Source organism: Puma concolor, chromosome B3 (assembly GCF_028749965.1).
Source record: "Puma concolor isolate L17-30 chromosome B3, mPumCon1.1.hap2, whole genome shotgun sequence".
Taxonomy (NCBI): domain Eukaryota; kingdom Metazoa; phylum Chordata; class Mammalia; order Carnivora; family Felidae; genus Puma; species Puma concolor.
Window position 1 is genome coordinate 16683274 of NC_141672.1, and position 19133 is coordinate 16702406.

Here is a 19133-nt window from a genome sequence, read left to right on the forward strand (position 1 = left end):
TCATGTCTTAACCCGTTTTTCTATCATTTGCATTACTTTAGTATTTCTCTGTAAACGTTTTTAGATATTCAGCTTGCTTTTCTTGTCAGAAACATAAAGGAGTTGGCTTCTGAGGACAATGTCTTCTGAGTTCCTTCATCTGTGAACTAATAATTTGTGTTATGCTCACTTCTCGAAGCTGACGCAAAGAGCCCATGGAAGAATGTACGTGAAAGCACTCTGCACATGAAAAATGAGGTAATAACTTGTTTCAGGGTAATATAGGCATGATAACTGGCAAATATGGAAACATTCAAATTTGCTTTTTAAAAAATGTGTATTCATTTTGAGAGAGAGAGAGAGACAGAGAGAGAGGGAGAATGTGCACGAGTGTGGGGGAGGGACAGAGACAGAGGGAGAGCAAGAATCCCAAGCTGGCTCCACACTCAGAGAGAAGTCCAACACGGGGCTTGATCTCACCACTGAGAGATCATGACCTGAGCCAAAATCAAGAGTCAGACGCTCAACTGACTGAGCACCCAGGCACCCTGGGAAGCATTCAAATTTGAACTGGGAGGCAGTATAGTATGTTGGAGAAGCACACAGACTTTTGCACCAGATTGTCTGGGTCCAAACCTTGACTCTGGTTACGAACAGTGTGACCAAAGGAGACTTCTGTAACTTCTATGTCTCAGTTTTCTAAGGTATCAAGTGGGGATTTTAATAGTGTTTACCTGACAGGCATTTTTAAGGAGTAAATAAATTAAATATAGCTAACACTGAGAACAGTGTCCAGCACATAATAACCACTATATTAATATATATGGAGAGCATTATTTCATGTGGATTTCTAGGTCCTGCTGGATGCTAGGGCAGTGCTCTGCTTAGCAAACTGGGGAGAATCACTTTTACACCGCCGCCCCCCCCTCCGATATGTGTGTACTCTTTCACTCTTGACTCATTTCTAACAGGTCAATGTGGATTTTTTTTTTTTTTTTCTTTCATGGATAACTCTTCCTTGAGTAGTGGATTAGTAGCTGATGGAGAAGTAAGTCAGACCATTGAAATGCACACATATCAACATAATACAAATAACATATAATAATAATAATAATAATAATAATACATCATATAATTCTGTCTCTAAGCTCTCCTCCAGCTTTCATAGCCTGTGATTCCATAAGGAATGTTGAATTACTTTTACCAGACTACCCAAAGCTGGACGACAAGGCATGATAGGACTTAAATTGCTCTGCTTTGTTGAGTCTGAAATTATGTTCCGAAGCAACAGTCATTGTGTATGTAAAATGGACTGCCAATTATTTGAATAAAGAGAAGTAATATTGTCCTGTATTAGCTGTCTTTCTTTCTCCATTAATAAAATTCATTTGTTCCCATTTGTTCACCTCTCTTTTGTTCTGCCAGGCCTTTTTTAATCCATAGATGCTTTTATCTGCTGCAGACAGACTGAAGGAGTCTGATTCTTCTAGCGAATATATTTTTAGCATCAATTAAAGCTTATGTCGCCTGCTTTTCTGAGCAACTGGCACCCTGCATTGTTCAGAACCACCTGCATTCAGCCTTCAGGGAACTGTACTGCTTTGCTAATGGCTGAGCTATCAAATGGAGGCATAAACACTGCAGGTTGTAAGCTGGAGAAGGTAGCTAATTATGCTAAACAGGAATATTAATAATGCAAGATGTGCAAACAAAAACACTCTTACCAATGCATCAAGGCATGATTCCTCTTCTCCTTTTTCTCACTCCGCACCCTCTACTCATCTGAAGGACATGATAACAACAGAAAGGGGGTCTCCTCCAGCAGACCCTGGATCCTGAAAAGCAAGAGATGAAATTGACAGTGAAATTACCCATTGAAAAAGAGAAGCACCATGTCGGCTTCCGTTGGAGCTGGACTTTTATGAAGGATTTGAAAACAACAGAAGTGTGTTAACTGGTAGAGTTTCTCATAGTGACTCAGGCCAAAGGTCGGGGATATTGTCAGGTCTTGTCAGAGATATTCTAGGCTACTCCTTTCCAGCCCAGAGCAAAGGTAAGTTTGATATGTGGGCAGGTAAGATTTGGATCCATTGTGAGGAACAAATTCTTCTTTCCTGCTCTCCCAAGTAAAAGGATCTGAATACATGTCGTTCTCAGGAGAACCTGTCAGCTGATACAAACTGGATCTCTTAGACCAAGTCCCTACATGAGTCTTAATATGTCATTGGAAGGCATTCTGATTATCTATTGCTGTGAAATCGACTACCCCAAAATTTATCGGCTTAACGTAATCTATTATTATCTGCTATGGTTCTGTAAGTTGACAGGGCTCAGCTTGGCAATTCTTGCTTGGCATCTCTCATGCAGTTGCTGTGAAATAGCTGCTGAGGCTGGAGTCATCAGAAGGCTCAAATGCACTGCATGTCTAGGATGACTTCCTCACTCATAGGTCTGGTGCCCGCCTCTCCAGCTGAACAGCCTAGATTTCCTACATGGCAGCACAGCACTCCAAGAAAAAGGAGTGGCCTGGCATAGCACCACTTCTGCCACATTCTATCAGTAAAAGCAGTTAAAGGCCAATTCAAACTCAACAGAATGGAGCGGCATGTGGATACAAAGAAGGCAGGAATTGATGGTGCCATCTTTGGAGACAAGGTACCACAGCAGGTGCCTACACCTCGGGAGGTCTCCCAGGAAACTTACCCTTTGGGAAGCACAGAAACTTTCACTGCTGGGGCTGGTGGAGAGACCTTCCTGCTTAACTACTATTCATCCTTCAGCTCTTAGCTGAAACACCAGTGTCCCCAAGATGCCTTTCTAAGGCCCCACCATTAAATTAGATTCTCTTGCATGTTTCCTTCATTTCATTTTATCACAGTTTATAATTGCTTCTTTCCATGATTATTGACTTAATGTGTGTCTCCAACACTGGACTGAAGATCCCATGAGAGCTGGCCATCACACTTGCATCGACTTGTGGGGCCTAGCACGGTGCTAGCTCTCAGTGAGAGCTCAAGAAACAACTGTAGTGGATGAACGAATGGATACGTGGTGAACGTATCTGGTTTTCCCATTTGGCTTCAGTGATTCACATGAAGTTTCCATAAAAAGGAGTCAGAATGCCCTTTCATTAATTTGTGACGTTTTAAAGCCAATATATACTGAGTACCACGTGGCTACTAGACACGGCACCGGACCATGGGGGTAGAACCCAGGACAATAAGGGAGAGGTGAACTCTGCCTTCAGAGTCTATAGTCTATGTGGGAGGGCAGACAAATAAACATACTACTACAATCCAAGAGAAAAATGCCAGAATGGTAGGGTAGGGTAGTGTTCATAGTGTGTGCTGTGTTTCCCGCCCCCTCCCCACACATACACACACACACACACACACACACACACACACACACACACACTCCTATGGAATTTCATACATAATTTCAGGGCCCGTTGATTACTCCTAGTTTAGATGCTGTAACATTAAACACACTGCATTTATACTTGCAGTGGTATTTTGGGTTTATTTAGAATGACTGGGGAATGTCCTTTTTTGATGAGAAAATTAAAAGTAAACTTGCTACATTTTAGATGTTCATAATAATGGAAAGCTAGAGTTCACACCAGAAGAACTGGGCTCATCAAGGGGTTGAAAAGTTTGCAACATGTTCCCAATGTCAGAGCTAGAAGTTAGGGTTTTTCACTTTTGGACCTGCTTGCATTTCAGATCATGCAAGCCAAATTTACTTTTGAATCTACTCTGTTCATAGTCCACAAGTATTTGTCTAAATGTGAGTAAAATACAGAGCAGTTGCAACATTGCCCATTGCAAAAATGCCGAATTTTATTGTGTCAGGTCAGCTGCCTATCCCACTCTGAGAACAAGAGTGAACTTCTAACATACCGGGATAGAGAGTATGGAGTTTGTTATCAATGTTAAGTGATTGGAGGGTTTTGAGTGGAAGAGAGGTATGGTCGTATTTACATTTTAAGGAGACATTCTTGCTTCTGAGTGGAGTTTCTCCAGATTACAACAGTTTAAGAATAAAGCGAGAAGACCAGTCAAGAAGCTTCTGCAATCAGCGAGGGTAACATGAAGACTGTAAGCAAGTGCCTCGAATAAGAAGGGATTTAAAATCCTGTCATATTTGTATTTCTAAAAGCCAAGGGGGCTTAGGTGTTTGGGAATGTGAGAGGTGCCTTCAAATACAAGACGGGCTGTCATGTCACAGATGGATTAAAATTATTCTGAGTCCCCAAAAGGCAGACCCGTGCATGGAAACCACAGGGCATGAGATTTGTGCTCAGAATAAGCAAGCGTTTTCTCTCAGAGCTGCACAAAGATAGAAGGGCCTTCTGGGAAGTCTGGGAGTTCTCATCCCCAGCACCGGATGAGCAGGGGCTTGGAGGACCCAAGGGAGGAGATGGGGAGCATCTAGGAAGGATGTTGAACCAGATGATGCACAGGCTTACGCTGAGATTCGCTGATTTTGGAAACTCATAAATGTAGCAGGATTGAGAGCTGTGCATAACCTCATTTTGGCATAACACCACTAAGATAGAGAAAATTCATAGTTATGTTCTCTATCTTGAGGCTTTTAGAGAACTCCCATTTTTTTCTTTAATCTTTTTAGAGAGATGGTGTAAGGCTCTGGGTTTAAGTTCAGGCTCTGGGTTTGGGAAACCGAGCTCAAAATTCTCTGTCCCCACTTGCTAACCGCCTGAGTGTAGGCAAATAATTTAATAATTTAATGTCTTTTCATTTATCTATTGAATGGGGATAACACTGCCTATTTTCTATGGTTGCTATAAGAGATCATCTGTACAAAGTTCCCAGCACCTAGTAGGATTTTGATACATGGGAACCAGAAAAACCAAAAAAAAAAAAAAAAAAAAAAAAAAAAAAGCCCCCCCCCCCCCCCCCCACCAAAAGCAAAATATTTTCTTGTGTTAGCAAATGGAAAGTAGCTATTATGTGCAGGAAGTGGGTACTATGAGTCACAGTGATGGAAGATGGGCAAGCGGACATGCTCACTGATTGAATCAATGGAGTGCCAATTCCAGGATATTATTCATTTTTTCCCTTCAATTTGATGCATATTTAAAGATAACCATTTATACTAGTTCTTAAAACACTCTGAGAAATTGGCAACGGTTTAGAGGCAATGATGCATGATGCTCAGAGCTTTCTCCAGACTGGTACTGGGAAGCTAGAGGGAGCAATTGGGACTCTTCCATGAGCGCTGGTCTTCCCGTGAATAGCGGGGTGGCGGGGGGGGGGGGGATTGGTCTTCAAATAAGTATGATTCATGGTTTAGCAGAAAAACTGCCAAGTTCCCCATGAAAACTGAATAGCAAGTCAGTTCATTATACACAGTTCCTATATATACTGTAGTTTATTGATATTATAATCTGTTCCCAATGAATGCAATTAACAAATCCATTTAGGAAGGAGTGCATTAGGGATTTTGTTTGCTTTTGTTTATCCTTTAGGTGCCTGAATGATGTTTTGCAAATGAAACCTGCCTCCCTTCCACTACCTTTGGGTTTCTGTTCACTTCTACACATCCAATACCTGTTACTGTACCCAGCACACTTAAGGTTCTTGCTAATATTTGCTGACTGATTGGAACTGTCCTCACTATGTGTCTCTGGGCGCCTTTGCCCACTCAACACAGGGATGCTCAGAAACTGGTTATAAAGTTGTCTTTATGTGTATATCCACTATACCCACTATGCATGCTCCCTGAGCCCAGCAGCTGTGGTTCTCAACTACTGCCAACCTTGACACACAGCCTCCATAGCTCTTTATATCGACAATGAACGACCCATTCACATCAATGCAATAGTGTGAATAATCTGCTTGTGCACGTGACTCTCTGTTTTCTCAGAGTTTCCTGTAAAGCCCCCAACCTGAGAAGAGCAGATAACTTCCCCCATGCTTTTAAGAGAGTGACAGGGAGCTGGCAGACATGCTCTTAATGGCTTTCTAAGATAACCTTTTTTTTTTTTTTTTAACATTTATTTATTTTTGAGAGACAGAGGGAGACAGAGCACAAGTAGGGGAGGGGCAGAGAGAGAGACACACACACACAGAATCTGAGCTGTCAGCACAGAGCCCGAGGTGGGGCTCAAACTCACAAACTGTGAGATCATGACCTGAGCCGAGGTTGGACGCTCAACCGACTGAGCCACCCAGGGGCCCCCTAAGATAATCTATTGATCCTGTTACTATCACCATCCATCCCTACCCACTCCAACCATCCTGTGTAAAGTGAAGCTACACTTTTGAAGGGAGCTCACCCAATAGTTTATTGACATGGGGAATCTGGGCCTCATGGGGAGTGGTGTGGCATTCTCATATCTCCAGATCCAAGTAACATAGAGGTCATAGAAGCCAAGTCAAAAAAACTGTCATAGGGTTTTGTTGGGGGGGGGGGGACAGTGGAGAGGTGTGCTTCAAGAAAGGGAGACTGACAGTTCCCTGGCTGGATGCTAGCTGAGCTCTGAACCATGGCAGCCATTCTTTGAGGCTGGAGTTTAGGAGGCTTCCTGAACATAGAGAACAAGGCTTAATTACAACCTGGAAAATTCTGGAGGTAGGAGGCAGATGGTACAGCCTGCAACAGCTGCAAGAAGAAAAAGGAGGAGAGAATATTTGGCCTACCTTTCTTTGCCACAGAAGGTGGTCAAGCTTGAGCCATTGTTTTGGTCAGTGTGCACCACTATAACAGAATATCATAGACTGGGAGGCTTCACAGAAATTTATTTCCCACAGTTCTGGAGGCTGGGAAGTCCAAGATCAGGGTACCACCATGCTTGAGTTCTGGTGAGATCTCTCTCTCTCTGCAAATGGCTGTCTTCTTGCTGGGTCCTCACATACCAGAGACAGGAAGCAAGCTCTCTCCTGTCTCTTCTTATAAGGGCATTAACCCCATCATGGGCGGTCAGGGTTTCAACATATGTATTTTGGTAGAACATAAACCTGATCAGGGAAGGGTGATTAGTGGAGGCAGGAAAAAGGAGAGGGACAGAGCTTGGCATTAGATACGAGGCTCAAGTTTTGTTTTGTTGGACAGGACTTTATAGTATCTGAAAATTAGTTTTTACACCTGAAAGGAGATTATTCATGAGACCAAAGAAATCAGAAAGCCACAGTTTCTGCCTGGGATGTCATCAAAATGTGCAGAAAGGATCCATCAGAACATGCTGGAAGCAGTGGAAAGAAGAAAATAAAGCTGTTCTTATTTGTATCCTTACTGAATTCATTCATTAAACTGCTTCTACGCGCAGTGTAGACATTACTGAAGAATTGATAGGCAAGAGGGAAGAGAGGACAACATCGCACACAGCAGATTGCCCCAAGCATTAGACATGCTTTTCCTCTCTGTGGAGTGGGTGGTCCTCAACTCCCTCATGATGCTCGCTTTCTTTTCTCTAGCACAAACTTGCATACCCTTGCATGCAGGCCCCTTAGTGACCCCTGGTGTGAAGGGCGTGACATCAAGGTTGGCATGCATGGGGAGGCAGTGGACATTCTTGCACACTTCCCCCAGACTTTCTTTTGCCAACAATAAACCTGTAGCTAGCTTTACAGATTGATCTAATAGAATACACTTCCATTTAGGTTAAAGTAAGGAGGTGTTGTGCTCAGAAAGGAGACCAAAGACAATTTCTTAAGGTTATTCTGGATTTCTGGATTCTCAGTGAAATGACACTCAGTGGGGTATCTCAGTTGTTAGACATGAAAAGTTCACAGTGACATTAGGTATGTGCTTTTTATACCCTCTTTCCAAACTCCAGGTGAATTTCCTATTTTAGGATATCTTCTCTCCTTAATTTAAAATTGCTGAGCTCTATCCTATTCAGTCAGTGTGAAGGCTGTGTTATAGTATCACCACACAATAAATCAAGAACGCATTTGTTATTTATGAGAAAAAATAAAATAAAATAAAACAAATTGCTGAGCTCTAACATTATTATCCAGATGGTTTTATAAAATGATTTTGAGTTCTCATTTGCTTTTAATAGATGAGCTCATTTGGATACGAAAATTTAAAAAATAACCTAACAGTATCAACTAACACAAGTGACAGTCATGGGTCTTTCTATGGAAATCACAACGAGATCGTACATGATTGGGTAGTGTTAGGTCCATCCTTCAAGATGGCCTCTTCACAGTATGGTTGTAGTAGAAGCTAAAGAACAATAGCATTTAGTATTTCTAAATTGTGATGGCCTTCTGACACATTCTACTCCAGTCTGTCCAGGTGTGTAATCTTTGAAGTCAGGGACGTGTAATCCACCAGTAATCCTGTGGATTATATCTGCAAAATATATTTTCAACCAATTCTCTTCTCCCCACCTCCATTGCCACCACTTTAGTCTGGACACCTAAGTGGCCTCTTTGCTTCTAATTTGCCTTTCTTTGATCCATTCCCCACATTGCAGCTGATGTGATCAAACAGCAAAAACAAAAACAAAAAACAAGTGGGTTATGAAGGTGAATGTCTCTTCTTCAATAACTAATAAATGAGAGTGGGGGAGTACAGACCAGCCAGGAATGCATCCGGTTGAATAAATGTTAAAAATTCTCTCATTCCTTGTGCATCTCTCCAGATTTGGGAGTATAGGTGAGAATGCCCAGACCCTTGTTGGCAGAAAGCCTCCTGGAGGATGCTTAATAGGTTAGGAACAGGCTGGGCTGAAGTCTCCCCTCTTCCACATTAAAGCTCTTTTTCCCTTTTTTGGTAGATAAAAAAAGTCCTGTTTGGCTCTGGAAACTATTGTTGAGTTTATACCAAAGCCATGTTGCCCATGGGCTGCTTCCAGACATTGGCTGGCTGTGCATGGCAGAGATTAAACAGGCCCATTCCCAAGAGATGTAGGACTCCTCCGATGAGCAACCCTTGGCTTCAAGACACCCCCATGGCCTTGCCTAACTTTTCTTAAGCTGGATGGCTATCTAGGAAGCATCCACCCAACCTTGCTTCCTTCCTTCATGCAGAGTCAGACCTGCATCATGATCTGATGGCTCTCTCAGCCTTTCCCGGCACCCTTCCGATTATCCCCCATAGATGTTCCCCCTAATAAATTTCTTGCACATTTAATCCTGTCTTGGTGCCTGCTTCTTGGAGGACCCAGAATAATGCACTGGTGCACAGGAGATGCTTGATAAATTTACTCAGGAAGTAAATGGGAAAACTGAATTAAAATTTGATGCTTTCCTCACTTTCCTCTTTCTGGTCCTTTGCTTCTCTGTGCCCAACTCCTTGTTATAAAATAGCTGCATCTGAGGAGAAGCTTTGAATCATCCTCCTCTCAAGCCAGATGACTTTGGCACCTAGGACAGTTTCTAAGGTGATGGAATCATAAAATTGCATGTAAATTCATTAAAAATACTTTTCGTGGTGTTCTTGAAAGGGTTAAATTAAATCAATATAAAGACTTTAACACAGATCCTGAAACATAGTAGGTTCATTATATATAGATAAAATGTGGTGGACACATACCAGAGGGTCTCATGCGTCCATCTGAAGCAACACAGTAAATGTACATACATCAGCAAAGATGAATCACAAATTATACATGTTGATTAACAAGAGGGCTACTAGTCGGATCTACTGTTTATATTTGGTTGGAGAATTCTGAGTGCCTATGGTAGGCCCAGAAGCCGGAGTTCTTATTCCTTATGATATTTGACTATGAAACGGATTTTGGGTTGCAATCAGAGTCATGGTGGCAGCTGACACTTTCCATACACTCAGCTTATGTTCAGTAACTTGCTGAAGATCACAGAGCTAGTATAGGAGAAGATGGGCTTGTCTAGGTGGTAGGGTTGGCAGTGATATGAAGATGGGACGTGAGGCAAAGAGGAAGCTAGGGTTAGCTGGAGCTCTCTTGAGTACCATGTTGCCCTGGACCCCGGTGGGGAGTCATGGCTGCCATGGCAACGCTGGAGTTCTTTCTCTGCAGCACCTGGAGGCAGCATCCAGTGGCAGGCAAGTGTGGGCTAAGTCCAGAAACCCAGCTGTTATGTAGCTGTACCATTTAGCAGTGTGGAACGTTGGGGAAGATACTTTACTACACCATGATCTCTTCCAAAAAATGGAAAAGTGCTACCTATTCGGATGGCAGTATGAGATTCCCATGAAATGATACACGTGTTCTAGTTTCTGTGCTAACAAACCTTCCCAATCATAGTGGTGTAAAACAGCTCACAATCCATGAGTTGGGAATTTGAGCAGGGCTCTGATAGATGATTATTTCGGTCCTTCTGGCAACCGCCTGGGGTCACACTGGTATTCAGCTGGTGGCTAGCTTTCTCTGGAGGGTTAAGAGGGCTTTATTCACATGCCCGGGGCCTTGGTGGGGATGGCTGGAAAATTGCACTCAGCTGGGCTGCTCACCCTCTCTGTGTCATCTCGAGCTCTTCCAAATGAGCTATCCATCAGGGTAGTCTGATTTCTTATATGCAGACTCAGAGCTCAAAGAATGAGCATCTATACAAATAGGAAACAGAAGCTACTAACTAGTCTCTTAAGACCTGGGCTGGGAAACTGGCACATCACTTCCTCCACATTGTATTAGATAATCACAGAGCCAACCCAGATTCTATGGAAGGGGCCATAGAATCCACCTGTTGGTGGAAGGTGTCAAAGAATTTGTAGCCATCTTAATACACTACATTATGTAGTGTAGACTGCATGATTATTAGGAGTGTAAGCTCTGAAGACAGAGTGTTTTGGTTTCACTACTTCCTACCTGCATAGTGGACATATTACTCATAAGAATCCTACAGCTCAGTTTCCTTGTCTGAAAAATGCTATAAAAATAGACTATCCCTTCTAATGCTCAAAGAATCTCTTTGTTTCCTATCTTTGAATTATATTACAAAAACCTTGAAAGGCATCAGACTCCAGAAAAGGGAGAACAGAGAAGAAAATAAACTTGCCATTTAAAGGTTTCTCTCACTACCTAGGAAACCGCTCCTAAGTAAAATGGTGTAAATCAATTACCATTTATTTATATAGAAAAATTCCTGGGCATCCCCAGACCCCCCACATCACCTCTTTTAGGCTTTTCTGGTACCTTTTCTGGTACCACATCTTGCTAACAGATGCACACAACAAATTAAGATAAAGCACAGATGCTCACAGACACAGTTCATAGCCCTGTGGGGGCTTGATGCTGAGATGCTGAGATGCTGTGTGGTTCCCAAGAAGGAGCCTGGCGTCTCCCCTCTTGCTGCTGGGGGTGAGTGATGCCCCTATAAACAGCTTGCAGCAAACAAATGATGAATGCTATTTTTGCTTCATGCTTTTTTTATTCTTTTGTATAAGCGAAAATCCTCTTCAGATTTCTTTCGGTTAGCCAAAACAGGTGTTAATATAAGTCTTTCTTAAAAGCAAAGTGGGGTCAGGCAAACTTTTGGAAAGCGGACGTACCTGTACTTAAGTGTATTGAGACTGTTCATTGTGCTCTTCATACCAGGCTAATTATCATCCACGTGTTTCCTCATCAATTGTCACAAAAACTCTAAAAGGCACTGATTGTCTCCATGTTTTGAAATGAAGAACATTTGAGACACTGAGACAGAAAAGCTGGTCTAATAGCACACTGCTAGCAGGTGGCAGAACAGGCATTGCTCCAAACAGAAATGTTTTCCTGACTTCAGGTTCTGTTTGTGCAACAGCGAGAACCTCTCCCCAAGAACTGTTTTCCTTGCAACACATCCTGAAGGGTTTCAAGGGCTCTCACCTCTAAAAGCCAACAGCCAATTATCTGAGCTGGTAAGGGAAGGTATTGCAATAAGCTGGAAAGCATTTTTCCTCTCATAATCCAGTATATTCTAACTTTTTTAAAAGGCTGCATGTACATCTTGATGATTACTTTTATCTTGGGCCCATGATCCCTGATCGTTTAAGAACTCTGACATCCTATCATTTCATAGGCAGGGCAGCCTAAGAGAGAAGGGAGTTTCACAAAGTTTCAGAAGTAAACTTCTACGGGCACTTGGACACAAAATGATCATTTTCACCACCCATTTATGGCAAGTAATACTGATTTTATATTTATATTAGTGACATAAATGTTGCTTTAAAAAAGTTTAATGTTTATTTTATTTTTAAGAAAAAGAGAGAGCAGGGGAGGGGCAGAGAGAGAGGGAAACAGAGGATCTGAAGTGGGCTCTGAGCTGTCAGCAGAGAGACCGATGTGGGGCTCAAATTCACGAACCGCGAGATCATGACCTGAGCTGAAGTCAGATGCTTAACCGATTGAGCCACCCAGGTGCCCCATAAATGTTACCTTTAAGTAAATTTAAATACAAATGTCAGTGAGTTTAAGAAAAACAAATCATAGTAAGATGGTGACTGGCTGGGGCACACATTAGGAATTTTTAATTACTGAAATTCGGGAAATACTGATGCAGTAAAGATATCCACTAGATATTGGGGGTTAGGGTAGATATTAAGATCTAAATGGAGAGAGGGATAAATATAGAAACACTGTATATGAGAGTCATGTTCAGTCCTGAAGCTGCTAATTAGCTGCCAGACTTTGAGCAACTTCTATAACATCCGTTACAGACATCAATCAGTCTTCTTATTTGCAAAATTACAGAATTGATTTAATTTATGCTGAAAATTCAGTTTTTGCTCTACGATTTTGCAACATTTCCTCTCTTCTTCCAACAGACCATTTCTTTATTCAGAAATGAAAAAGAAAAAGCAAATTTGGATTGTATTTTTTTATGCGTCTAAAAAAGTAGATGACAAGGCTTTTAACTCAGCACCTTTCCCTTAGAAACAAAATTTAAAATAGCATCTAGAGTGGCGATGGTATCTGTGAACTTCATTTTTCTTCACTGACTTTCAAATATATTTCTGTGAGCATCATCAGTCCCTCATCATAATTATATCTTCAGCCAACATCATAAAATATGACCAATATTATCTATCATCATTATTCATTGAAATATATCATCAAATACTGTTCCAATCCTCCAAAATTACACTGCTGGTAATATTGTTGTGTATGTCACATTCCAACAAATTCGTGAAAATTCAAAAAAGATATATATTCTGTATATCAAATTCAGAAAATTTTGTGTAAAAATATGTGAAGGAAGCATCCTAAATGCAGAGACATTTCTTGTTGAAGCCAGTCACTGAGATGCCCAATCAGCCCTCAAGTAGCATCTCTCAGCAGTCACTGACCTTGGAGTTGACATTTTTCCCAAGTGGACAGGCTCTGAGTTATCGGAAGCTTTCGTTCAGCTCATCCCTCAAGTCCCATCAAAGGGGCTGGGGGCTGGGGGAAGACAAAAGACAAGAGGAAAGACCAGCCACCGCATTCAGACATTGGATCATCTCCCAGCCATAGTACTAGTTTTGGAGGCTGCACCTATGTTCCAGTCTTGACACTCACAGGTAGTACGGTTGTGAGTCCAGAGCTGAAAAGAACCAAATCATTTCTAAGATGACGACGCTGTGTCCTATAGAAGTTAAGTGGCTTACTCAAGGTCACAGGGTGAGGTAGTAGCAAAGTCAGGACAAGAACCCAAGTTGCTTGCCTCCTGTGAGTTCAATGTTTTTCAATTCTTATTCTAAATTTTGAGCAGGGAGAGAGTCATAGGAAAATACATGTCATCTCAAGTCCCTACTGTCTCCTGGCCTGACTGGCACACAACCAGAGTTGCCCTGACACTTGAAGTCTATCCAACTGGTCACTGATACTGCCACCCTTTGTTTTCTTGCGAGTTCTTAGAGACGCAATTGTTCCCTATGCTCAGAATGACTGATGCAAATGAAAAAGGGCCAATCTGAGTGCCAGCTGTGATGCCTGCAGAAACTATACAGCTGGCCCAGACAACACAGATGTGTGGTGTCCCCCAGGCTCAGCAGCCTGGACTTCCCGCTGTGGGCTACACAATGTACTCATCATTCTAGCAACTGTGACAGAAGAGGGTTCTTAGGAGAGCTAGGAAGACTTTTCTCAGACGTTTTCTAAGAGTTTCTACAGTTGCCATTTATTTTTTCAAATAATAGCTGAATACCCACTCATTCCTTGACCCATTTCCCATTTATGCATTTATTCAAACATTCAAGAAATATTTACTGAGCACCTCTTAGATGCTTTCATCATGATAATTGCTAGCATCATGCTAGCAACATGGTAGTCATGTATATACATCAGACATGGTGGCTGCCTTCAAGGAGCTCCGTCTATTAGGGGAATCAGTCATAGAACAATACCCATGTAATGAAGGGCTATGGGTGCTACAGGAGAGGAAGGATTTTCATTGGCTTCACGCAAGCTTATTTCTGGACCAATCACTATAATCAAGGTTGTGTGGTATTATGACTGGCTACACTTGAATAACATGTCCATGGCAGGGAGACTGACAGCTCTCATCAGAACCACATGTTTGTTTTAGGAAAGAAGAATTCCCCAAAGATATGAGGGTTGGATGCATGTGGAGGGAGGAATGTTGTTATCAGAAGAAGGGAGAAAATTGGTTATGAATAGGCTGAAAGAAAGGATATACCCTAATCTCCCCTGGTAAACATTTCCCACCCTACTTCATCATGCCAGACATGTTTTTCTTAGGAGCAAAAGATTTGCAAAATTAGAAATAAGGTTTATTTAACATATTTTCAAATGGCAACACCAGTGAAAATAAAAAGGCTCCTACAAAGTTAGGGAAAAATGAATTTTCCTATAGCCATGGTAGCAAATGGCTACCAGGGCCAGTTTTAACCTGTTCCCATAGATCAAGGCAACAAATTTCAGTTGAACATTCAGTTAATGGTTAATGAATTAACTACTCACAGTTAGTGCCTCACTTCTAAAAGTCAATCAGTGATGGACTCACTCTAGTATACACATCAGGACTGCTAACCGACCAATAAGAATCATACCCAAGTAACTCTGCTTCTATAGGTTATCAACCCTTTACTGAAAGTCTGCCAAATTCTTGAACTCTGTGCTGCATCCAAACCCAATATAACATCAATGCTCTGTTTTGCTCAGAGAGACTGGGTCCAATCAGCTTAACTCCCTTAGTGTAGTGAGCAATAAAGTATTACATACATACATTAGCAAAGTCCACTAATGTAACACTTCACCAATTTGAGTGAAGTCTAGAAACCTTACTTCCCGGTACATCCCTTTACCCTCCCCTATCAATAATGTAAGTGTCTTAACTATTTTTGCTACATACATTGAGAACCACATTAGACAGTGTTAAAAAATTTTGCTTCAACTATCAAACAATATTCAGAAAACTCAAGAGGAGAAGGAAATTCTGTTGTATTTATCATATTTTCCCTCTTAGTATGTTCTTCCATACTTCCTGATAACCTATGATACCTTCTTTAAAATTTGCTTTAACCATTCTTTTAGGGTAGGTCTGGTGGGGATGAATTCTTTTAGTGTTCCTTCATCTGAGGATATCTTGATTTCCTCTTCATTCTTGAAAGATACCTTCTCCAGATGAAGAATTTTGAGTTGACAATTCTCTTCTTTCAGCACCTGGCAAATGTGCCACTTTCTTCTGGCCTCCATGATTTCAAATGAGAAATCCATTGTTCTGATTGCTTTTTCCCATACTGATAATGCATTGTTTCTCTCTGGCTGTTTTCAAGATTATTTTTTTGTTTTTAGTTTTCAGAAGTTTTGACCATGATATATCTTGGTGTAGATTTCTTTGAGTTTATCTTATCTGGAATTTACTCAGAGTAACTTATTGAATATGTAGTTTTACAGCTTTTTCTTTTCTTTTGCCAAATTTAGGAAACTTTTAGCCATTATCTCTTTGAATACTTTTTCAGCCTGCATCTTCTTTTCTTCTCCTCTGGGACTTGGTATAGTCCCACATGTCACTGAGGCTTTATTTTTTCAATCTTTTTTGTTGTGGTTGTTGTTCCAATTAGGTATCTTCAAGTTCACTGATTCTTTCCTTTGTCCCCTCCATTCTTCTGTTGAGTCCATTCATTGAGTTTTTTATTTTGGTTTCTGTAATTTTCAGTTCTAAAATCTGCATTTTGTTTTTCTTTGTATCTTCTAATTCTTTGCTGAGAATTTCTGGTTCTTAATTTGGTTCAAGCATTTTCATAATTGTTTGTCAGAGCATTTTTATGATGGCTGACTGACAGTCCTTGTCAGATGATTCTAACATCTGTGTCATCTTAGTGTTGGCAACTGTTGATTGCCTTTTCTCATTCAGTTTGAGATCTTCCTAGTTCTTGGTATAAGTGATTTTTGACTCAAACCTGGACATTTTGGGTATTCTATTATAAGACTCTGAATCTTATTTAAATCTTGTATTTTAGTTGGCTTCCACAGATGTGATGGTGTTGCCTCTTCACTGCCAAGTCGGGGTGGGAGTTCAGGTTCTCTCCTTCCTTTCTGTTGACCCCAAGGGGTTGGGGATCTTTGTTACTTTGTTGCTGCAGAAGTGACACTCCAGACTGAGTTAGAAAGGCCACCCAGCTTCTATCAATCTCTGATGGCACTTACTCAGAACCTTCAGCCACTAGGTGAGAAGCCTGGATACCCTAAAACTGCCCTGCAGAGAGAATATATGAAATAACTACATATAAAGGAGAGATTCCTGAGGATCCCCAGCTGCTCCAGTTTCCAACTGCTTGAGTCTTCTTAGCCCAGGTACCAGACATGTGAATGAAGATGCACTCAAGATGACCCAGCCTCATCACCACCTGACTGCAACTTCATTAGAGACCTCAAATGAGAACTGCCTAGCTAGAGTTTCTCAGTCTTGTGCTGGGTACTTCCTTGTAGGGGCATTATACTATATTTAGCAGCACCCCTGGCCACTGCTCACTAGATGCCGGTGGCACTGTTTCCAGTTTAACAACTAAAAATGTTCCCAGAACTTCCCATCTACTTGCTAGGTGGGATGCTTCCTGATCTATGCATCGTTTAATAAATCCAATTAGATTTTCAAATTAAAAAAAAAAAAAGTCTCCAGATGTTTGCAAAAGTTCCTTGGGGAAAAATCACCCCTACTTGGTGAGCTGCCCCAGCCAATCCCCCCGTACTGATGAACAAAATAAATGATTGTTTTAAGCCTTTGTTTGGGGTTGTTTTACAGCAATAGATAATCTGAGGGGTGTGGGGGATGCAGAACATCATCTCCTCTACAAGCTATCTGATGCTATGTGAAGAGTTGGATTCTGTCAGGGACCTGATCAATAGTCTGTTCCTACTATCCCTGGAATTTTTATTATGGGCTATCTCTGGCATCTAGATAGGAATTTATCATTTATAGAAGGACCTGTAGAGAATTACAATTTTAAAACACATATCCTTATACATAAAATATACACAAGGCGATTAAATGAAAATAATAGGAAAAATTGGAAATCATTCAGGGAAATGGTCAAGTTATTGTTTTAGTAAGTTGAAAGTGTTTGCTGATTTCATTTTTTCCCCTTATCTTTCTAAAAACTAAGAGAAAGAAGCACTTTGGAGTTTTATTGTAAACTAATTTGTGAGTGCTACATGTGTGTGCGTTCCTAAATTCTAAGAGGAATTTACAACAAGGAATCTTAAATGAAGGACATCGAAAAATGTCATAAACACAGTTTTATTTTTATGTAAGTTACAGAAAAATTCCCCCTATGGCCAAGGACCTGACACTCCATCATAACTCAAAGGAAATATTTCTGTCAGAATGAACCTGATGTAGCTCAGGTATTTTTGCTGATTTAGCAACACACCAGGATAGTACTTAGAGAAAGCAATGAACCAGGAATATAACTTGAATAGTGGCCCGTTGATCAACAGCCTTATTTCTCATGAGTTTAAAAGTTTCCTGTTTTTTTTTTTTTTTAATTTTTTTTTTTTTTCAACGTTTATTTATTTTTGGGACAGAGAGAGACAGACCATGAACGGGGGAGGGGCAGAGAGAGAGGGAGACACAGAATCGGAAACAGGCTCCAGGCTCTGAGCCATCAGCCCAGAGCCTGACGCGGGGCTCGAACTCACGGACCGCGAGATCGTGACCTGGCTGAAGTCGGACGCTTAACCGACTGCGCCACCTAGGCGCCCCAAAAGTTTCCTGTTTAAGACTCATAGTTCTTAAAATCCATATCATGCATATAAATGATTGCTTGTTTTCCTTTTTCGTTTCTTGGCAGGTAGCAAACCCATGAATGGGATCAAGTTATCAATCAGCAAATTAAAAAGGAAAAAGGGATGGGGCAACAAAACTCCCTGGATTTCCACCACTACCTTCTTAGATGTTTGAGGATTCCATCCAACGAGTTTGACTCTTGCAATTGAAATAATGGTAAAAGATCATTATTAGCATTCCTAATGGCTGATAACGGGTCAAAGGAGACGCTAAATATCATGTCACTCCAGGTGTTTTTTTTCTCAAGGTAAGGAGTGTAAATCTAGATTGTGGTGGCAATACACTGCTTTCTTGAGGACAAACATCTCTCAAAACCAGCACATCTCTTGAGACAGATTTTGCTGTTGTTTTTAAGGGATCTGTCCTCTGCAGTAAGTGGCTGCCATGGGGTGGGTAAGTTTTATTTGGGGGGATGTTTATTTATCTGCCTGATGACTCCCCAAGAAATCATCAGAGGTCCTTGCGTGTGAGGACCCAGGACTACTGGCGTGCTAAGGATGGGAGGCAGCCTCAGGAAAGGTAAGTTGCCAACTATGACGTGCTGAGTCACTGCCACAAAATCAAGCTGAGTTGAGGATCTTTATTATGAAGACACATCTGTCATGTACCTCTACTTCTTCAAGATTTTCAGTTTTTAACAATTAAGCTGGAAACAGCTTCTAGTATCTGAATATCAGATGTACTAACATAGCCTAAGGAAATCATGTGTTGATAGAGTCAGTTTCTTGGTTCCTAGCAAATCCTGAATCACTTTTAATCACTAGGTCAGCCCAGGGCCACTGAGTGGTGCAAGTGATTTGTAAGCCTATAGTGTGAGAGTACATCCTGACTCTGTTTTTGAAAGGCTTTCATTTTTTTAATCTGTTGTTTCGACTCCTTGTGATGGCTTCTACAGTGTGACCGGGAAGCAACTTATCTGCAAACCACAGTCATGAAGAGTGAGGTCTCTGTTCCTCCTACAGAAGTAGCTCCTTGGAGCAGTTTATTAACATG

The 19133-nt window shown here is 41.3% G+C and overlaps 1 protein-coding gene across 2 annotated transcripts in view; it reads right to left on the reverse strand.

Moving 5' to 3' along the window:
- GPR65 (G protein-coupled receptor 65) overlaps nt 1-19133 on the reverse strand; it is a 94537-nt gene that overhangs the window by 16534 nt on the left and 58870 nt on the right. For both annotated transcript variants that reach the window (XR_015252100.1, XR_015252099.1), the window contains exon 3: nt 1704-1814. The gene's annotated coding sequence lies outside the window, so the exon portion shown is untranslated. The remainder of the gene's footprint in view (nt 1-1703; nt 1815-19133) is intronic.